Below are 23,676 nucleotides of genomic sequence, written 5' to 3' on the forward strand. Positions count from 1 at the left end.
CTTCTACCTTCCCCTTCATTTCCTGGTATTCTTGCCATGAATCTGGCAGAAGCTCACTGTGTGGCTTTGGGCAAGTTGTTTCATTTTCTGAGCCTATACTTTTTAGTCAATCAACTGTCACTCTTGTATTAGTTTGTTTTCATTCTGCTATAAAGAACTGTCCAAGACCGGGTAATTTAAAAAGAAAAGAGGTTTGATTCACTCACTGTTCCACATGGCTGGAGATGCCTCAGGAAGCTTACAGTCATGGTGGAAGGTGAAGGGGAAGCAAAGTCCTTCTTCACATGGTAGCAGGAAAGAGAGAGCTAGCAAGAGAAGGGAAAACTGCCTTATAAAACCATCAGATCTCATGAGAACTCATTCACAATCACGAGAATAGCATGGGAGGAACTGCCCCCATGACCCAATCACCTCCCACTGGGTTCCTCCCTCGACATGTGGTGATTATGGGGGTTACAATTCAAGAAGAGATTTGGGGGGGACACAGCCAAACCATATCAGCTCTATTTGTGAAAGTATCCTGAAAATTTTAAAGAAAGTAACTGCATGACAATTGGGCCCAGGGTCAGTAATGTATTAAAGAGACAGAGAAGGCTGAAAGCAAAATGTCCTGGCAGTGAGCAGATGGACCATGGACTCTGCTATCCACTATATGTGTCCCAAGTTCCAAAAGGATATTTCAATCATTGCCACAGACCCCTGTCAGTGTCCAGAGTCACTCAATAATTCCCATATGCAATAAGAAGCATCAGGGTCTAATGTCTTTGCACTGATACCAACTAGAATTGAAATTCCTTTTATGGAGAGCCAAGGTCAAGTCGTTCAACCTCTATGAAGCTTTTTTGTATGGAAGAGACAATCAATGTACCTCATAATCTTGTTAACAAGACTAAATTAAATGCAATAAACTATGTGAAGTGCCCAACACCCACTAGGCACTAAATACATTCTTATACCCTTGTTCTCATTGAGCCAAAAAAACTCACTCGATACTCCACTTACCCTGATGTGATTATTACATATTGCATGTCTTTATCAAAAAATCTCATGCCCCCCATAATTATATACACCTACTATGTCTTCCCCAAAATAAAAACCAAAGAAACTCACTCAAAGACAGAATGCCACATGTGGTGTCAACTTTAAATTCACTTTCTCCATTATTTCCTCTAATTACTCTTTTCTCCCCATATCCCAAATCACCATAACTTCCAGGGTAGATGATCTGCTTAGCCTTTTGTTTTAGAACAGAGTTTGCTCAGTTTCACTTGAGAAATGAAAGGCTTATGAAAAGGGAGCTTGGGGAGATAAAAAAGCAGGAGTCGCAACAGTTTAGCCCGACACCATGAAAAGACAGTGAGCTTCGTGGACACGGGAACAGCTGGAGTCTTCCTACTCATCTGCTTTCACCCCTTGGCAGAAAACAACCCAACAATCCAAACCCTCACACTATGCCTAGGCGCCACCACTACTCTGTTTGCAGCAGTCTGTGCTCTTACACAAAACAACATCAAAAAAATTGTAGCCTTCTCCACTTCGAGCCAACTAGGACTTATAGTAGTCACAATTGGCATCAACCAGCCATATCTAGCATTTCTACACATCTGTACCCACGCTTTCTTTAAAGCCATATTATTTATATGCTCCGGATCCATCATTCATAACCTCAAAACAGGCCTTTCAGAATCCAAAGATGTTTTGGCTCCACCATGTCTCACCATCAGAGGAGTTCATGGATCACCCCCTGGATCTCCATTATTGTGACTTGGTTTACCTCTTGGTGTCTTCACTCTGTGTGTCTTTTGTTGCCTTTCATCTTGCCAGCAGTTGGCCAACTCTCTCCAAATTAAGTTCTAATTCCCTCAAAGAGAAGATGTAATTGGCCTCATTAGCCATGGTTTTCCCAGTCAGATGCAGTTTTCAAGCCAAACCATCTCAAAGGCAACTCTCAATCCAGAAATTGGCTACTCTTAGAAGCTTTGCCTACACTAAATTACTGGGGTCAGAAGGTGGGGGTCCCATGGTCCTAGGCTAACCAACTCATCACGGTTTACCTGGAACTTTCCCAGTTTTAGCATGGAAAGCCCTGCATCCCAGGAAAGCCTTAAGTGACAGTTTTAAAACTAAAAGTATCTCACCCTATAAAGAAATCAACTTAAGATGGATTAAAGACTTAAATCTAAGACCTGAAACCATAAAGATTCTAGAAGATAGCATCAGAAAAACCCTTCTATACATCGGCCTAAGCAAAAACTTCATGACCAAAAACCCAAAAGCAAATGCAATGAAAACAAAGATAAATAGATGGGATTTAAATTAAACAAAAAAGCTTCTGCACAGCAAAAGAAATAAGCAGCAGAGTTAACAGACAATCCACAGAGTGGGAAAAAATCTTCATAATCTATACATCCGACAAAGGACTAATATCCAGAATCTACAAGCAACTCCAACAAATCAGCAAGAAAAAATCAAACAATCTCATCAAAAAGTGAGCAAAGGATATGAGTAGACAATTCTCAGAAGATATACAAATGGCCAACAGGCTTATGGAAAAATGCCCAATATCACTAAGTATCAGGGAAATACAAATCAAAACCACAGTGTGATATCATCTCACTCCTGCAAGAATGGCCATAATTAAAAAATCAAGAAATAATAGATGTTGGTGTGGATGCAGTGAAAAGGGAACACTTTTATACTGTTGGTGGGAATGTAAAATAGTACAATCACTATGGAAAACAGTGTAGAGATTCCTTAAAGAACTAAAAGTAGAACTACCATTTGATCTAGCAGTCCCACTACTGGGTATCTACTCAGAGGAAAGTAAGTCATTATCAAAAAAAAAAAAAAAAAAGAACTTACACATGCATGTTTATAGCAGCACAATTTGCAATTGCAAAAATGTGGAACCAGCCCAAATTCCCATCAATCAACAAGTGGATAAAGAACATGTGGCATATATATATATAACATGGAATACTATTCAGCCATAAAAAAGAATGAAATGATGGCATTCACAGCAACCTGGATAGACTTGGAGACTATTATTCTAAGTGAAGTAACTCAGGAATGGAAAATCAAATGTCCTATGTTCTCACTCATACGTAGGAGCTAAGCTATGAGGACACAAAGGCATAAGAATGACACATTGGACTTGGGGATTTGTGAGAAAGGGTGGGGGCTGGGGAGGGATAAAAGACTACACATTAGGTAGAGTGTACACTGCTTGGGTGATGGGTGCACCAAAATCTCAGAAATTATGACTAAAGAACTAATTCATGTAACCAAGCACCCCCTTTTCCCCAAATACCTATTGAAATAAAAAAATGTAAAAAGAAAACAAAAGATAAAACTAAAAGTCCCATATCCTGGAAACTTCTTCAGTCCCAGGCAAACCAGGACACTTGGTCACCCTTTGTGCCCCCAGAATGAGACTTTCTACAGTGGAGGTGTGACCGAGGCATGGCCTCTCACACAGTAAGAATTAAGAACTCCGTAGCCTGCCAAAATCATTCTGACATGGTAGAGTCAATCTGTCTCAGAGGATCATCTTATCGGTATGTGGGATCCAACTGATTTCTATTAAAACAATGTTTAAAATAAACCTTCTGGGATAAAAAAATCTCTCTTAACTTGCAATTTGGAAGTTTTAACCTTTTTTATTTTTACTGCATTTCAGCTTTCTAAGCTTGTAACCAAAACAGTGCCACTTGGACCCAAATCAAATATGATAGTCTGGCTCAAAAGGAAACGTTGATAAAGTTAGTAAAACTTGAAAGCAGATTTATGGTATAGGGGACCCACAGACACAACCAGGGATCCCCAGACTGTGAAAGTGGTATGTGTGCTGACTGCCCACTATCATTCTTTTATTCTCTTCTTAAATCAACATTCAGTAGGAAAATTTATTGGGCGATCACCACATACCATGCTGCCCAGAGTTAGCCAATGTATAAGATTTGCGGACATAGTCCTCAGACTGCCAGGTCTGCTCAAGGTGTCTAACACCAACTGCAAGTTTGGGGATATCCCCAAATTACCCTCAGCTTGGAAAGTTTGCTGGAAGGACTCCCTGAACTCACTGAAAGCTATTGTGTTCTGTTATAGTTTATTACAAGGAAAGGATACATTAAAATCACACAAGGGAAGAGATGCATGGGACAGAATCTGGAAGTGTTCTGAATGTTCATCAAAGCCTTCGATGAACCTGGAAAGTTCACCTGAGCCATGGGGTCTAGAGCTTTTATTGGCACTGTACTACTTGGGCATGATTAGTTGATTACCCATGTGGTTGAACTCAGGCTCCAGCCATCCCCTCCATGGAGGTCAAGCTGGTTTTCTGTGGCTTGAGGGGCCTACCACGAGTCATTTTCTACAATAATGAATTATCAAGTGTGAGCCAAGGGCAAGCTATGAATTTCAAAGACATTCGTACCAGAAATTTTAAGAGTTTAGAGGTTACCTCCCAGGAGCTGTGGAGAAGGTCCAGAGCTCTTTTTGGGTAAGGTCAAATTCTTTACTACATCCAGCCCAGTGATAAACAATCTGTCTCTATCTTCCCATTTAATCCTCAGAAATTTGTGAATAAGCATTATTATTATTATTATTATTATTTCGATTGTATCTTGAAGAAACAGAGACTTAGAGTAACTAACCCACGATTGCATAATAGTGAAGTGGGATAAGAACAAGTTTTGTCTGACTCCAAAGCCTGAGCTCTTAACCACTGTGCAGTGCAGTTGCCAGGTGTTCAGGATTTGTGATACCACTCAAGATATACCAAGATAAAAATGGCATGGTCCATGTATCTTTCAGGGGCCTGGCAGGAAACATATGGCCTATATATTCTTCCGAATTCAAAAGACTTTGATGAAACGACCATTTTCAAAAGTGCAAACAATAGCACAGGTTGGTGCTCTATCCTGGTGCTATCAATAATGAGGCACTGTTAGCAACCCTAGCCCTGAACATGAGTGGAGTCAGTGATTCCTGGATCTCAGAGACAGTAGGCCCAACTACTGGGTAGAAGCTGTGGCCTCTGGTAGGGAAACACAAATACAGCCAATACACAATCCAGTTAGGAGTGGGGAATTGAGAGCTCTGGTAAAAACACTCCAACCTAAACTTCTTTCCTTCTTCAGATTTCCCCCCAGTGTCTCCCATTGGCTGAAATCTCTAGGAAGCCTGGAGCAAAAGAGCTTACGGATATAGTCTATACATAGTCCTGGACACAAATCAGTGTTGAAACATGTGGAGAGTTGATCTGGAGGGATAAATAAAAAAATATTCTGCACTCCTCTGCTCACCACAAACTCAAGTATAATAGGGAAAAAATAAATACATACATAATGGCAACTCACAGAATAAACATCATCTTTAACAAATATAGTAAGAATGGGATTAGGTGCAGTAGAAGGGCTGAAAAAAATCATCAACCAGCAGAAACACTTGCATCATTTCTTGAAGGACGAATAGATTACTATTTGGGCAGGAGAAGGATGGTCATGCTCGAAGAATTTTTTTTTAAATAGGCAAGACAGGGAGGCTTGAAACAATGAAAAGAACTGTACAATGTTCATCAGGCTTGGTATGGACTGTTGGGGGAAGCAGCTAGTGATGAGGTTGTGAAGTTAGACAGAGCCAGACAGGGAGGGACTTATTAAGTAAAGAGTGTCTTGATCCCCTTAAGGCCATGAGAAACAGTCCATAATTTTATGATAATATTTTAATTTAAGAAACTCCTTCTGGCAGTTTGGAAGATAAATTAGAGACATATGATTTGGTGGCAAAAGATCTGTTAGGAGACTATTGCAATAGTTTGGGTAAGAACCACAGAAGATGTAGTATAGGGAAAGGGTCTGATGAGCTTCCTGGATGCAGAGGAAGACAGCATGGAGCACATGCAAATCACTGCATGACATGGAACCAGGATCACTTAGGAGGCTGATGACACAATGAAAAGGAAGGTTACTGCTAACAGCATGTGACAACAGTACTCAGATATTTAAGTATTAAGCATTTGAAAAGATGAGCATTTGTTCATCAACATCACACCATAAGACACTCTTTCCTTATCTCCTTATCTCCTGATAAAGAAGTCTTAAAGAGAGACTTTTAGTAGATGCTGTTGGATATGGGCATCTGAAGTCTAAATGGTCATGGATTTATAAAATTGTAAGATCAGTAGAAAAAGGAAAAGTGATTAGATGATGGACCAATAAATGATGAAAAAAACTTAACAGCAGTGGAAGAACTTTTGAGTTGTATAGAAAACCTTTGTACTCTAAAGAATGAACCCTCAGTAGTCAAGAACGTGAAAATGGAAAACTATTTTTAGTGGTTCTATAAGCACTATTCAGAAGGAAGCTGCAAAATTGACCCACTTTGGGATTTATTTATCTAACAAACTTTGATCCAGCACCTGTTACATACCAGGCATTATTATACTATATTTTAGGTTAGAGCGGATTAGATTCTCTCTCTGATCCTTATAAAGACTTAAACTTTACTACCATTATTATATTATTATCTCATAATATAAAAAGATTCTGATTCTATTCCCTATTCCTATCCAGGCAGAGTTACCAGGTACAGTGATGCAGTTTATTCACTGCCAAAATATGCCTGCCTTAGGGAGTGAGTCAGGGCCAAAATCCCTCACTGCATGTGAGACATGACTCAGGCTGACATTTACCTAGAGGAGAGGAAGGATCACATTTCACTATTATTCATCCAGAAAAGTTCCTTTTTCCTAATTTACAAAAAGGCTGATGCCTGGCCCAAATTTAAGGTCCCACTGAGAACGGAGACTTGGCCAAGATGCCATCCAGTTTACTGTGCTCCCCACAGCCTGTCTAGCTCTCTCTTGCCAACCAGGATCCTCTTCCCCAAAGTTCCAAGGATGGAGCTCTAGTTCCTTGACTTCTAGTTGATCTTCTGCTCAGAATAGACTGATTATCCCAAAGCTATCCAGGTACCTGTAGGCTCTGCTACAGAGCATTTACACCACCATAGGCAGTTCCAATGTGCCTTTGGTATAGGATTTGCTAAGTCGTGAGTGATGTACATTTGAAGTAGTCCCTGGCTCAGAGTGCCTAGATATGGAACTTTCTATCAGATATTGACAACCTGAGATGATTTGAGGGCAAGGGATGGGTGGGGAACTGGTTGCTACAGGTGTGGAAGCATTAACTGTGGTCTCACTTTGTCCACCACTGCCTGAGTTTGGAAACTGAAAGCATGGCCATTTAGAACCTCTGTTCCCTGGAAGCTAAGAGCCAGATTATAATTCTTCACAGAAGGCTGATGAGGCTTCCCAGTACCCTCTTCATTAAGCTCCTCTGTCTCCCTACCTCCCTCATTCCCTACCCTTAGTCCCAACGCCAAACCATATTTCCACAGCCCCACTCAGGCAATCTGAACCCTTTCTGGCTAATTCCAAAATTGCCAGGAGATTTGTTTCTGATAAAAGAAACTCACTCTCTGATGTTGCTTCTAGGTGCCTTTTCTTAATAAATAGGCAAGATCATGACATGCATCTTAGCCACATAAGAAATTAGTAGAAAATGAACAAAATCAAAACAGCATGGGCTTCAGGGTCAGACAGAACTGAGTTCAGTGCTAGAATAGCTAATTATTAGCTGTGTGTCCTTGAACAAGTTACTTCACATCTCTGAGTCTCAATTTCAAAATATGTAATATCGAGGGTACCAATAATTATCTCCAAGTGTTGTCATGAAGATGAAAGTAGGGTCCCCTACAAAAAGTGCCTCATGTAGTTGCTGGCAAAGAAGAAGTACTGGATGAAGCACTTGGAGGAATTGGAAAGACTACCTCTGCCTGGCTTGTTTCCTTATCCAAAAGGAGCCCACAGAGCAGCTGATTCCAGAGAGAATTCACTGATGAATTTGTACGCTGACTTCCCCCATCTGATAGTATGCAACAAAGGAATAATACTTATGTAGATATGTGTTTGAAGCACCATTTGCCATCAACATGAACATAAAGAACCTATTAGATTCTAAATACCTCATGTAAGCTAAATTACTCATCTGCATACTGTGGCAAAGACTTGCCTTGGAATTAGGCACTCAGCTTCTAAGTCTGGCTCTGCCTGTCATCAATCATGTGTCCTCGGATCAGTCACACCCTTGCAAAATCACAACTTTGCAAATAAATGTTTGCAAGAAACAGATAAAATCATTGATGTGGGATACAACATAGAGAAGAGGCTCAACATATTAGAATTCTCTACAGTTTTTTTGTAGATCAATAGTGCCAAACTTACAAACTGTGAGATGACGCCAACTGTACCCTGAACTGTTATTTCAAATCCTTTATTCTTCAGTATGTTTTGGGAAAAGGACTTGTTGATATTTGGACATGTTAGCAACATGGTTTTGTTTTATGGGCTGCCAGTACTAAATGTTGTCTGTATGCACGTTCATCTTGTTTTTATTTGAGCTTTTGCATAAACTTCTCTTCTATGTGGATTTGACCTTTTCAAAGCCCCATTCTCCAAGTGTTTGAGACAAGATGAGGATATGTAGAGTGATGAAGCTGAACTCACGCCTTTTAGACTGAAAGGGGAGTGAGCCCAGGCAATTGGGTCCCATGCCAGGAAAGCCTATTAAAATATCAAATGAGGAGTTCATGACAGGTTTAACTAGGCTCTTGTGGCATACCTCCAAATCTTAACTTAGTAAGGTTGGGTTTTGGCTGCAGCAAACCAGCTGTCACAAGCTGTGTGAGACCATTAATTATGTACGTGAGCATTGATAAATTAATGCCTGATGGCTAAAAAAATTAGAGGTTCTTGTTTTGTTTAATGCACCCTCTTCCCACCTTTAATGGAGTTCCATGAGAAAATTACATTGTACAACAAATTGATGGAGCTACAGTGAATAAAATGAACAGTAACAAATGCATGGCATAGATCTCACTGCTAAAGAATGAATGTTGGACTCATGTTCCTAATAGGTTACTCTTACAGTGGAGCACCTATCCTGGCATTTTAGAAGGTTGTCCTGGGAGATCGTTCTTAATGGGTCAGGCGGGCTTATAATGAGGCCATTTTTTATATTTTACTAACCAAGAAACTTTGGACCTGTTCCAAAAATACAACACCTTATTCTGAATATCTGCACTATAATGATAATAGCCTATATTTACCGAGCAGTTATGGAGTACCAGGCAATTGCAAAGCCTGGAGATTATCCTAGTAATTATAATATGATATTAATAACATGTAAGTAATGAGAGAATACACTGAGGCAGGACATCCTATGACCTAAAAGGAGAGGAGAGGAGAGGAGGGGAGGGGAGGGGAGGGGAGGGGAGGGGAGGGGAGGGGAGGGGAGGGGAGAGGAGAGCAGAGGAGAGGAGAGAGGAGAGAAGGGAAGGGAAGGGAGGAGAGGGGAGGGGAGGGGAGGCCTTTGTGTATTTCAGTCTTATGCTCGATATTGCAGGGGGTCAGCTGAGTTTGGGCCAACACTGGCTGGTACAGTTCCCCTTGAAATGTCAGAGTTCTCCAGACAAAGAAAAATCATTCCTGATATTTCATTTCTGACATATTACTAGGGATGACAGCCAGCCGACGTGAGTAGACAGTGAGATATGGTTACTAGAATTTGATTTCATGCTAATAATTTAGAATCCATGGTAGACTGATTGTAATAATGGCTCCTTTTCTCATCCCTCAATGTAAATCATTCCCTTTGCCACATAATTTTGCAGTCCTACTCATTACAGAGAGATAAAGTGTATTTCGCCCAAAATTGAATATGGTTGGCATTGTAACTTGCTAAGGCCAATAGAAGGCAGCAGAAGTGACCATGACCAGTTTTGAGCTTAAGCCTTAGGAAATCTTCTTGAACTTATGCAACTGCCATGAGAACATGCTTGGGCTAGCCCACTAGAGGAGGAGACACATGGAGCAGAACTGAGTTGCCTCACTTATCTCAGATAGGGCCAACCAAGATCAGCCAACAGCCATCCAACTCTGGAACTCAGAGTGAGCCCAGCCAAGATCAGTAGAGGCATCTAGCTGACCTGTAACTGTCTGTAGACACATAAGCAAACCCAGCCAAAATCAGCTAAGCCCAGTTCAGATCAGCTGAACTCTGAAAACTCAAAAACCAGAAATTTGTTTACTGTTATTTGCCACAGAGAATCTCTGGCTGTCATACAGCATTATTGTGGCCATTGATAAACTATATAGAGTCTTACAGAAGCTACTGTTTGACTCAAGATTTCTAAGAACAAATTCACTAATGAGAACACCATTTGTAATTCACTTCACAGGGCTTGTGTTACTGAATCAACAAAAGGAATCTTAAAGCTTATCTTGCCTGCCTGTCCAATCTTAAATAGAAGTTCTACCAGATTCAATTCTACTCAAAACACATATATGGAACTTGCAAAGCACAATTTTGTTACTGGGAAGGATGATTCTCAATGGCAGTATACACTGAAGAAACAGAGCAGAACCATGCTGTGTAACTCCCTTTTTCCCTCTACACTGAGATTCAAGTGGGTGATATTTCCATCATCACCTCTGTAAAGCACCTCTGTTGCTAATGGGGGGGAGTTATATCCTTCAACCGTGTTGGGTGAAAAAAATGAGACCCATCAACCTAAAGTCAGAGCTTACTTTCTATTGTCAACTATAGCTATCATTTGTGTGTTATTCATCATAACAATGCCTGACAGGCAGTAAGGAAAAGAAGACAATGTTCACAAGTCCCCATGATTTGCAGGTTCTGTTCCCCAGCAGCCTCCCTCTCAGTCAATGTTTTCACATAATGACAATTTACAGATGGGCACAAGCTCTTCCTGGAACCAAGAGATGATTATTCATTCCAAAAGAACTCTAAACAGGGTTCTCATTAATGAATTTGTTCTTTACTCCACAACTTAAACATAACATCAGGTGGTTCATTTAGTAAATGTCATGCTTGAAGCCAAGCTTTGTGATGAGATTCGTAACCCAAGTGTGGGTTAGCAGATGAGTAACTTAGGATCCTCGTCCACACAAGAATATGAGTAGTTGGGAACCAGAAAACTTGGCTGAAAGACATTCCCTGATTCTAGCATGTATTGCTCAGATCCACAAAATTTATTTTACTTTTAGAAAGACCCTCAGTGGTATGCAGAATATTCTATTTGATGGTTAATATGCTGTGTCATCTTGGCCAGGCTATAGTATCCAGTAGTTTAACCAAACACTAATCTAGATGTTTGCCTTGAAGGTACATGGTAGATGTGGTTAACACCTACAATCATTGACCTTAAGTAAAGATAATGTAGCTGAGTCTAATCCAATCAGTTGAAGGCTTTAAGAGCAAAAACTAAGGTTTTCCAGAAAAGAAATTCTGCCTCAAGACTGCAACATCAATTCCTTCCTGTGTTTTCAGCTGCCAGCTTCCTCTACAAATTTGGGATTTGCCAGCCCCCACAATCACATGAGCCAAGTCCTTAAAATAAATCTCTTTCTCTGTCTCCACATATACAATATATTAAAAGATATATATTACATGTATAATATACATATGTAATATATGTATATATGTATGTACATATTACATAATACATACTCATGTAATATGTGTATGTTATATATATATATATATTTAATATGTATATATCTTACTGGTTCTGTTTCTCTGCAGAATCCCGGCTAATACACTACATCAATTTAAACTTCCATTGCTCTCTCAAAATTAACTTCTGCAACCCTGAAGGAACTACTTGCACCTATTTTATACTCAGTATCTGAACTTACTTTTGTTACATTTGTTTCTAACCATTTTTATGGTCTTAGGATTTGGACGTGAAGTTGCTTTGTGTATTATTTGCTATGACTTTTGAGGGGGACACTGTTAGCATTCTGCTCAAGTCCACCTTGGATCCCTTTTAACTTTACTGTGAGTCCTTCCCCAGAATGTTGTGTGTTTTTGCTTCTGCAGCTCTCTTTGTTGGGTCTTCTCTTATGTTACTGAAGCCTTCTTCCCCATGAGCACAGAAAGCCTACGTGTTAATATCTTAGTCAATGACTGACTGGTGTGGGAATATGGAAGCCCAGTATCCTCGGCTTAAGTTGGGGTAAACTCTGAAATGTAGTTTACACTCCAGAGGTCCCTGTGGGATCAGATTGAGTCTGGGACTCTGGCTTGGCTTCTGCCCATTTCCTGTCCTGCTTCCTGCCTCTCTTACTACTATCTCCTAGGAATGCTTCCTTATCTCAGGCCTTGCTTCTGGCAAGCTCAGTCTAAGACACTCTGTTATATTCTCCTTTGTCTGGAATCCAGATTCTTATTCTAGCTATGCTAGCTTGGAAGAGCCTGGAGAGATAACCTGCCTGTAATTCCGCAGACCATCCCATCAGGAATGAAATTTTTAGTTAGTTCTGTCTCCCTGAGTAAGATCCAGACAGATCTGAGAAAATACTAAATACAGAAATGCAAAAGCAAAGGTAGAATTATAGAATGACAAAGTCATAGCAGCTCAGAGTTGGAAGAAACCTAAAAGTATTTCATCCAAAATCCTACCTACTCATGAATTCCTTCTTTAACATCTCTGGAAAGTGGTCGTTGCATTCTTTTTGAATAGTCTCTACTTTTCAAAGCATCATGTCCCATTGTTGAAGTGTTATGTCAGAAAGTTTAATCTTACACTGAGTCAATTTATTCTCCTATAAACTTCACCCATTTGAAAAAAGAAGTCTTTGCTGTTTATAAGAATTGCATTGAAAAAGAGTGATTCCAAGGGCTCATGCACACCACAGTGCAATTCCTTAATGAAAAATTTTAGAAGTTTCCTTTTACACCTGAGTTTAATCCAATATCCCTCCAATAGTTGCCTTGTTTTCCACATGAGTGAAAGAGCCTCAAGACACATATGTAGGGAAGATAAGACATTTCATTGTTCAGCACAGGAGAGACCCATGGCTACAAGTTAGCAAACTTCAGAAAGACTTCTCATAAGACTGCTGATAATATATTTGAAAAGTTCCCAGTCCTTATCCAATAAACACTTAGGATCTATAAAAGGGTTTACAATATGTGTTCAGCTGAGTGAGACTCTCAAAATCAATAAAGAGCCCCAGTGCTTATCTGGAGGAGGTAAGCATCAATGATCTGTTTGTTAGTTAAAAATGTTTACTTCTAGAAAAGATGATGTAAAAGCCAACTGATTATGTAGGGGCTGATTTCAGTGTGAATATACATATTCCATGTTCATTTAAGTGCCATTTAAACATTTGAGTCCTGGCCTAAGGCTCTCTTTGACCATCTTCAAGCGCTCCGGTCAGTTTTCAAAAGATACAGCAAAGCTCATTGCTCTCAACCCTTACCTCTCAGCGCCGTGCCCTCTTCTCTTCCCAGGGATTCCCCCTCTATATTCCTTTCTGGGCTCTGGGTCCTCCTGATCTTTGCATTTTGTTCACCATCAAACTTTGTTTCTTTTTGAGAGCTGAAACTGGAGTGGAAATGACTATTAATTTAATATCCTTACTCTGGCCTAGAGGCCAACATGATTTCCTCCCATCAACATTCTGCTCTGAGCTCCTATCACCCCCATTAGCCTCTCCAGCCCCACTGGTCTCTGCTGTTTCTCAAACACTCCTGGGACTCATGCTTCAGGGCTTTAGCATTTGCTTTCTCTCTGTCTGGAAGGACCTTCCCCGCATGGATTCTGATGGCACCGGGGTTAATCCATTCTCACAGTGCTATAAAGACACGCCTGAGACTGGGTCATTTATAAAGAAAAGAAGTTTAATTGACTCACTGCTCTGCATGGCTGGGGAGGCCTCAGGAAACATAATCATGCCAGAAGGTGAAGGAGAAGCAAGTACCTTCTTCACAAGGTGGCAGGAGAGAGAGAGTGAAGGAAGCCACACACTTTTAAACCATTAGATCTTATGAGAACTCACTCACTATCACAAGAACAGCACAGGGGAAACTGTCCCCATGATCCAATCACCTCCCACCAGTTCCTTCCCTCGACACATGGAGATTACAATTTGAGATGAGATTTGGATGGGGACACAGAGCCAAACCATATCAGAACCCTAACCTCCTTGAGGCTTTTGCTCCACCTTCTTACTACAGCGACCTTGTCTGACCACCGTGTATATTTCCTTTCTATTTCCATTCATGGCATTTATTACCTCTTGGTGTTTATAAGCTTCTTCATGTACTGTCTTTCTACCCCTATTAGAATATCATCACTAGAGGGCAGGGAATGTGTCCATTTTGTTTTCTGCTGCCACCTGACACTCAGAACTATGTTTAGCATCCAGTGTAACTACTCTATGTCTATATAACCAAAAGTCAAATTTTCATATTACCAAGGTTCATGTCTTAGCATATTTCTTTATTTGCAATACTTTTTGCAAAAGTTAGAAGAGTATCTCTGCATCTCTGCTCCCAACTACCTAGATTTCCTTCCTAAAGGCAACCAATATAACAATTTCTTTATGTATCATGCATGGGAAACTTTTTGCATATACAGGAAAATATACATGAAGGTATTCTTTTTTACATTTTACTCAAATGAAACCATACTATGCATACTATTTTGCTAACTAAGTAATATAACATGGAATCATTTCATACCAGTATAAATGAAAATACTTTATTTAAAAAGACGTATCCGCACGGTCTTCCACTGAAAGGATGTACCATAACATATTTATCTAATCCCCTAATGATGGACACTTTGCTTATTTCTATTGTATGATTTCTTTGTACACTCATTACTTTGATCATTTTCAAGTGTTACATTGGACCATACACAAATGTAGATATTTAACCATTTTGTATTAAGAGGATAAATTTCTAGAAGTAGAATTGCTGGATTAAAGGAGACAGACATTTGTGAAGTCAATCAATATTGTCAAATTGCCCTCCAAGGAGGCTGTACAGATGACTTTCCCATTACGGGAGAGTTTCTATTTCCCCACACCATGCTGGCACAGAATGTTATTAAATGTTCTTAACTTTACCAATTTGATAGGCAAAAGGTGATACCTCATTGTACTTCTAGTATGCATTTATTTTACTATTAGGCTGAGCATCTTTTTATATGTGTAAAAACCATTTGTATTTCCTATTTTATAAACTGTTTTGCCTATTTTTCTTTTAGGTGTTTTTATCTTTTTTTATGTTGATTTGTAGATTTTCTCTATTAGATAGATGATTTCTATATTTGCAGTCTGAGTTGCAAATATTTGCTCCTACTTTGTGTTTTGTCTTTGAATTTATGCTTATTTTTTTCTTTGCGGAATTCTATTTTTACATTTATGTGGTTAAATTTATGTTTCATGTTGGTTTTGTGTTCTAGGAAATGACTTCCTTTCTCCAAGATTAATATTAAAAAATTCTTCCATATTTTCTTCTAGTATTTTATGGTTTCAATTTATATTGAATCTTTTAAAAATATGGAGCTTATTTTCAAGTGTGGGTGAGGTCAGGAGCCAGCAAGATATGTATTTTTTTCAGATGGCTACCCCATTTTCCCAACTCCATTTTTTGAAGTTGGCTTTATCCCTTTTTCATATATTAAGTTCTCATATGTATTTGCATTTATATTCTGCACTTTCTGGTATATTTCACTGACCCATCTGTGCATGCATATAGCAATACTACACTGCTTTAATTAGTGTAGATGTATAACATGTTTTAATAAATGGAAAACCTAGATTCCCTTAATCGTTATTCTTTTCTAGCATTTTTCAGCTCTCTCTGCTTGCCTAATTTCCATATTAATTTTATACTCAACTTACCTAGATCCCCCCAAAAAATTCTGTTGAAATTGAATTTAATGAGTCTATTGTTTCTTCATTAGGCATAATGTTGATTTTCAGGTTAAGGTACACTTAAAATACATATTCATATAGTTGTATGTCATATAAATAAGCATTTCTCTTTTTATTAATTAAAGTTTTATTAAGGTGAACTATTGAATTTTATCCAATATCTTTTCAGTAACTTTAGAAATAATTATATAATTTTTTCTTTTGATCAGTTTCTCTGATGAATTACACGGATGGATTCCCTAACATTTCAACACCCTGGGATTAAGACCCCCTTGATTATAGTATTACTTATTTAATGCATTCTGGATTCGGTTTGTTATCAATACAGGTAAATTAGTTTGTTCTGCAATTTACTTTTTTTTTCTCTTTATATATGGTTTAGGTTCAATATTATGCTAAGTTCAAAAAGGAGAATTTCAAAAACTGCTTTATACTTCTGTGTTCTGGAACAGTTTAAGTCACATTGGATTAGCCTCGTCCTTAAAGGTTTGGTGGAATTATTCTGTGAAAGCATCTGGGGTGATTGCTCTGGGGGATGTAATACTTTGACTATACTCCCAGGTTTAGTGGATGCTAGTGAGCTTAAGCTTCAGGGCCCCTTGCATGGGACCCTAATAAGTCCCTGAAAGGGCCCTAGCAATTTGTCCACATGATCATATGCTTTTGTGAAATCTGTAAAGTGAGATGTTTTAGTCACAATTGGCTTAGGCCACTATCTCCATGCTAATTTCTAAGTTAGCCTTCTGTTTCTGTCAGGTGGTGTTGGAGGGACTGCAGACATTTTTGGGGGTCTGGCTAAAGGGAAAGTGATAGACTTGCAACTAGGCCGCTCAAATCCTCCTTTAAGAAAGAACTTGCATCTCACCTGCAGAAAGTGTGCTCGGCAGTCTGCAGCTGCCGGCTCCTTTGGGGAGAGCCTCCCTGCTGACCATGTTACCCTTGCCAGGGCAGCCCCTCTTACCTGGTGATTGAGTGAGAAGAACATGAATGCCCAGGTGTTTCAGCCCAGTGGAGAACACTCTGACAAATGCTACCCTCTGGAGGGCTCTCTACAGCACTGTTGATGTCTTCCTTTGTGCGATCCTGTGTCCTCTCCTTCCCAACACAGCTGTTGATTCCTAAGGAACACCTTGTACCCCAAATAGCCTCCCAGCATCTGCTTCTAGAGAATCCAGCCTGCAATAGGAAAGTTGAGTTCGATGTACATTTAGTTTGATTTTAACAGGATACAACACACATGCACACACACTATGGTTTTCAATCAACCACAGTCAACCAGCTTCTGTGTTTTGTTATTTATTGTTGCCAGATTTGGTGTGCAGTCTTGGCTTCCAGAGTACTCCTACTCCCCAGGGTATTTCCTCACCTGGCATTATCACATGAGTGGTGCCCGGCTCTGCAAGTATCCAGGGTGAAGAAGAAACCAAGTTTGAAGTATAGGGAATCAGAACGTAGTCTGTAAAAAAAAAATTCCAATTGCTATACGTGTAAATGTGTAAGCAAAGAACTTGTTTTCAGTCAATACCAGTCAAAATGGAAGATTACTCCTGAAAGAAAAATCCTCAATAATGTAGCATATTCACTTTAAAAAGCATCACACTTTAAAAAAATCAAGCTGCACAAAATAGAACTTAAAATTCTCCTATGTATGGCACAAATCTGCAGCAATACTCAAAACAGCAAATACATCTGTATGTGAAGTAGAATGTTGTTTGTCTGCTTTTGTGTCCCTATCTATTGAATTGCACCTTAGCAAAGTTGAGAGATTCCAGACAAATGGCGTGCCAAATTACTACCCAAAACTGAAAGAGCCTGAATAAACAAGTATTCCAGTGACAAAATCACACATATTTATCAATATGTCAATGCATGCTGCTTATGAGTAATTTGATCACACAGTTATGTAGTTCAATGCAACATAGAAGAAATTTTAAAATGTTTTAAATTGCTCTAGGAAATGAGTGATATAAATTCAAACAGTAATTAAGATTAGTCATTGCATAAGAAAACTTAAAATACCTGAAAATACATATCTCATATAGGAAAAAATACAATGGTTTTCCCAAACTTGCCAATAATCCTAAAATACTTTTATATTATCAGTAATGAGTTGTGAAGCTAAAAAAAAAAACTGTAGGAGGCAATAATTAAAAATTTTTAATTAATATCGCTAGAGGAAGACCAAATTGCCTTTCTCATCTTTCTATAGAAAATGATGCTCAAAAGGCATTATTATATGAAGAGATAACAAAGTATGCTGCCAAAAACTGTTGCAAAAGTATAGTATGGATGTATTGTTTAATAAAAATACTATGTTATTTACCTGAGCTTTGCAATATTTGCATTTGGGTTTACCATTTTGTTTGTAATTTATCCTTTTTTATATCTTCTTTCCAAATAAACATTAACTTTGCTTTTTTTTTTGAGACAGAGTCTTGCTCTGTCACCCAAGCTGGAGTGCAGTGGTGTGATCTTGGCTCACTGCAACCTCTGCCTCCCACGTTCAAGCAATTCTCCTGCCTCAGCCTCCTGACTAGCTGGGATTACAGGCACAGGCACACATCACCATGCCCGGCTAATTTTCTGTATTTCTAGTAGAGACGGGGTTTCATCATGTTGACCAGGCTGGTTTTGAACTCCTGACCTCAGGTGATCCGCCCGCCTCGGCCTCCCAAAGTGCTGGGATTACAAGCATGAGCCACTGCACCCAGCCTCACTTTGCTATTTTTATTTCAATATTTTTATACTTATTTATGAAGAGAATAACAAAATTTTTTAAGTATTGAGACCTTAAAAACTGGAATCCAGTTCTGCTCTCAATGTTTATGGGTCTGTGTGTGTGAATGCAAACATGAGCAACTTAGGGAATTTTATCTTTTCGGATGTTTTATTTCTTATAGGGTCAGTTTTAGTAATCTATGTATTCCTAGATAATCATTCATTATCATTACTCATTTTATTCTGCTTTCCAATCTATTTGCAAAAAGCAAAGTAGTCTCATATTTTCAATTTCCTTTGTCAGTAGTGGTCTGGCTCTTATGATCTAATCTGTATGTTCTCTCTGTTTTTCCTGAGTTGATTATCCAACAGAGTTTATCTATTTATTCTTCCTCCCTTAAAAACAGTTTATTTTGGCTGGCCGCGGTGGCTCACGCCTGTAATCCCAGCACTTTGGGAGGCTGAGGTGGGTGGATCACTTGAGGTCAGGAGTTTGAGACCAGCCTGGCCAACATGGTGAAACCCTGTCTCTACTAAAAATACAAAAATTAGCCAGGCATGGTGGTGCACACCTGTAATCCTAGCTACTCAGGAGGCTGAGGCAGGATAATTGCTTGAACTTGGGAGGTGGAGGTTGCAGTGAGCTGAGATGGTGCCACTGCACTCTAGCCTGAGGGACAGAGTGAGACTCTGTCTGAGAAAAAAACAAAACAAAACAAAAAAAAACAGTTTTTTTTAGTTCAACAATTGTTTACATGCATTACTTTCTGCTCTTATTTTTACTTAACCATTTTTTTTCCTGGTATGTCTTTCCTAATTCTTATATTTTCAACCACTCTTTGCTTTAAATGAGTCTTTTTTCTCAGCATATAATAGGATTTTGCTTTGTAAAATCCAGAATTTTTTTTTTTTTTGAGATGGAGTCTCGCCCTGTTGCCCACGCTGGAGTGCAATGGCACAGTCTCAGCTCACTGGGACCTCCGCCTCCTGGGTTCAAGCAATTCTCCTGCCTCAGCCTCCCAATTAGCTGGGATTACAGGCACGTGCCACTAAGTCCAGCTAATTTTTTTGTACCTTTAGTAGAGACGAGGTTTCACCATGTTGACCAGGCTGGTCTCGAACTCCTGACTTCGTGATCCGCCTGCCTTGGCCTCCCAAAGTGCTGGGATTACAGGCGTGAGCCACTGTGCCTGGCCAAATCCAGATGTATTTTTAAAATATAGTAGTTAAGCCATTTATAGTTATTGACACGTCAGATACATTTAATATTGGCATCATGTTTTGCTTTCTGTTCATATATATTTTCTTGACTTTAAAAAAAATTTTCACTATACAGCATGTGTTGTGTTTCTTCTCATCATTTGGAAGATTTATGTATATCTTCTGGATAAGTTCTTTATAATTATAATAACATAATTCACTTAATGATGTCTTTCTTTAGACAGTATCAATTGAATTTCTATAACAGTGATAAAATTGATACATGTCCACATCTTCCCTTGCCCTACTCACCAATTTTAGTTGAATGACTTTCCATAAATTATCATGTTTAAATGATATCTTTTTACTCCTGGTTATAAAGGATAAGAACATAAGAACACACTTATACTGCCTTCATTTTTTTCTCATCCTTCTCTCTCAACTATTATAATTTATATAATTTCTACATTGGTCATATATGTAGAATTTGTGTTATGTTTTGTAGCTAAAATTTTCTTATTCATTCAGTCTTTATTCTACTTCTCAGTATAATCCTAACAGGGTGTTTTTTTTTTTTCTTTTTTTTTTGCTACGGATTCTCCAGTCATCTCTTTGTTGACTAAACATTATATTTCAGTGGTTTCTTCAAGAAAAATTCATAAGATCTACACATTCAAAAATGTTTTTCTGATTTTTTTTTTTTTTTTGGTGTCTGAGCAAGGTGTAAAATTTATGGGTCTTACTTTATTTTCTTGAAGACATTGTCACTTTTGTGTTTTTATATTGGGGTTTCTGATGTTATTTAGAAGAAATATAGTTGGGTCAATGGAATTCCTGCAGCCCCAGAAATTAAAGCCACTAAATTGGTCACTCACTCTCTAGATTGGATGAAACCTGAAGCTTTTTGGGTTCTTTCCCTCTGATATTTTGTAATCTGGGTTTAAGCCAAATGTGCCCCTTTCCGATGATACCAACTGATTTGGGGTGATATAATTGCTTATTCATTAGCAGCTTGTTGCCTTTAAAAAATATTGTTCATTTTTAACTCTGTATTTCCTAATCAAAAGCCTGTGTGGATTTGGGGTCCACAAGAAGCTAGTGCTCACCCTTTCTGACGATGAGGATGATGCAACTTTGTCACACTCCTCTTTCTTCTGTGGCTGACAAGAAGCTTGCAGCAAATCTGATCCCTATTCACAGGCACTTTCCTAACTCCAGTGATTTGTGTGTTTGCCTCTTCATCCCCTCGTGGTGCTGACTTTTTGCTTGGCCGCCTTGCTCATATGCAGGGTCTTTTGGTTGCTATTCCCTTTCCAGGAGAGCATCCTTTCCACTCTCTTCCCATTGCTAACTCCTAGACACCCTTCAAGGCTCAGCTCACACATCAGCTCTTTCTGCAAGCCTTCATGGGTGCTTCCACAACCTGCTGTTATTGCACTCATCCCAGTGCATTATAATGTTTTTGTTTATGTGGTTCCTCAACTACACATAAACTGGGAACTCTCTCAGGATCACATAAGTGTTTTTTGTTTTGTTTTGTTTTTGTATTTGTGTTTTTGTTTCTTTTTGTTTGTTTGTTTGAGACAGAGTCTCACTCTGTCACCCAGGCTGGCGTACAGTGGTGCATTCTCAGCTCACTGCAACCTCTGCTTTCCGGGTTCAAGCCATTCTCCTGCCTCGGCCTCCTGAGTAGCTGGGATTACCAGACACCTGCCACCATGCCCTGCTAACTTTTGTATTTTTAGTAGAGACAGGGTTTCACCATGTTAGCCAGGCTGGTCTCAAACTCCTGACCTCAAGTTATCTGCCCGCCTCAGCCTCCCAAATTGCTGTAGGTGTGAGCCACCACGCCTGGCTGACATAAGTGTTTTTTATCTCTGATTTCCCAACATCGAACAGTGGATTTATGTTTATTCAATGAATAACTAAATGAAGGAATGATGCTTGTTCTTCTATTTTTTTAAGCTGTAAACCACATAAAATATATTTTATCAAGGGCCCTCCTGCTATCTTTCAAGGCCTTTGCTTTCTGTATTTAGTTGTATCATTCATCACTTCCTTACATAGACCATCTGACCCAACCAACTGTAAGTCTTTACTCATGCAGCTTGCATTTCCTCCCTCACCCCAGCCCCAGCTGGCTCCGCAAAACCAGACATCCCACATTTAATCTGGTGACATTGCCTTTCCCCTGACTCCACTTACCTTGCAGCCAAAAGATAATTGGATGCTTAGTTAAGATAGATCCCTGGCAGGAGGCCGGCATTGTTTTCTCCTGACGTGTCTGTATTTTGACACCTGGGTTACTCTTCGGGCTTCTCCAACTGACTCTCTGGTTTTAATTTGCCTCAACATACCATTTGGTTTCTTCAAGTAGCTGAACTGCTCCCTTCTTTTTGTCCCTGGAAGAGGGGAGCTCATTTAATAATTTCATAATGGAATGCATTTCTCTTATAAAACTGATTAATGTCTCAACTACATCTAGGAAATGAAAAAATAGATATCCCTGGCAGTTTAGTCAATTACTGATCGGCCATATTCCTAGGTTCCATTATCGGATAGAAAAAACGAACACTGAATTTGGAGAAAAATGATCTGGAGTTGATCCTAGCTTTATCACTTGCCCATTATGTTTCTTTGGGAATGTACACCTCCTGAGATTTGATTGCCTCCTTGGAACTAATGATTCTTCTGTGCTTCATAAGATTATCATGGGTATGAAGTGATTTTACGAAGTCGAGAGTCATTTTAAAACTTTGATGGATTACACAAGCAATAGTTGTTACTATATAAGAAATTTCAACTCAAATCTGTAACTCCTACCTGACCTTTTCTTTTCAACAATGGTTATATATTTTTTAAACATGCAATATAGTTATTATCCTTCTAGCAACAAAATCAGTGAGGGCCAGCATGTGAAGTTCTAATAAATCCTGAACTCAGTGTGTTCTAATATGCACTGAATTAGTTTTTGACACACCCTCTCCCAATACCGTGTGATGTAAGGGTTGTGATCAGTCTTATAAATTTTCATATCATACTCCTAAGTGGTGACAGAAATTCTAAGCCTACCAATTCATTTGTTCAAAAATTCATTTGTTTCTCCAAATATGAATTTAGAGGTGTGCTTCCTAACTGTGGCCTTTAGGAAGCTGTGTATTGGCTGGGTGCAGTGGCTCACGCCTGTAATCCCAGCACTTTGGGAGGTCGAGGTGGGTGGATCACGAGGTCAGGAGATCGAGACCATCCTGGCCAACACGGTGAAACCCTGTCTCTACTAAAAAAATACAAAAAATTAGCTGGGCGAGGTGCCGAGCACCTGTAGTCTCAGCTACTCGGGAGGCTGCACCAGGAGAATGGCGTGAACCTGGCAGGCGGAGCTTGCAGTGAGCTGAGATCGCACCACTGCACTCCAGCCTGGGCGACAGAGCGACACTCCGCCTCAAAAAAAAAAAAAAAAAAAAAAAAAAAAAGAGCTGTGTATCTGGCTCTGGGAAAAGTTCTACTCAGTCTCATCACAGTGGGGCTCAAGTAGTGGATGTGATTTATTTTGTGTTGGTTTTCATCATAAAGCCCTGGTGTTGAACTTTAGCTTCTTTGATTCAATAATGATAATACTAACGAATGACAATGATTATGTTATTTTTAAGGCTTCTCTGGAGCTATGTATTTTAAGAAATTAAGGCAATTTACATGTTTTATACTTGAAATGATGGTTCGTGACCTCACTATATAAGGCATTAGATATAGCTAATTATTTGCCTGTGTCAGAATCACCTTATTTTGATATAGAAAGCAGTCTTTTTTTTACTTTGCTAGATTTTAATTTTTTTCTAAAATTTCAGTAATCTCATTATTAATTTCCAGACAGTAAATATTAATTGCATAACATTAAATACACAGAAAGTATGAAGCTATTTAATAATATTTACAACCTTATT

General features: G+C 39.1%; 1 long non-coding RNA gene across 1 annotated transcript in view; it reads right to left on the minus strand.

Moving 5' to 3' along the window:
- Positions 1-209: 209 nt before the first annotated feature.
- Positions 210-23,676, minus strand: part of LOC129533204 (uncharacterized) — a 39,613-nt gene continuing 16,146 nt past the window's right edge. Inside the window, exons 2-6 of the long non-coding RNA XR_008679286.2 lie at positions 21,941-22,137; positions 17,184-17,273; positions 16,779-16,993; positions 13,352-13,476; positions 210-305 (exon numbers count right to left, since the gene is read on the minus strand). This is a non-coding gene — a long non-coding RNA (uncharacterized lncRNA). The remainder of the gene's footprint in view (positions 306-13,351; positions 13,477-16,778; positions 16,994-17,183; positions 17,274-21,940; positions 22,138-23,676) is intronic.

Source organism: Gorilla gorilla, chromosome 3 (genome assembly GCF_029281585.2).
Source record: "Gorilla gorilla gorilla isolate KB3781 chromosome 3, NHGRI_mGorGor1-v2.1_pri, whole genome shotgun sequence".
In the NCBI taxonomy this organism is placed as follows: domain Eukaryota; kingdom Metazoa; phylum Chordata; class Mammalia; order Primates; family Hominidae; genus Gorilla; species Gorilla gorilla.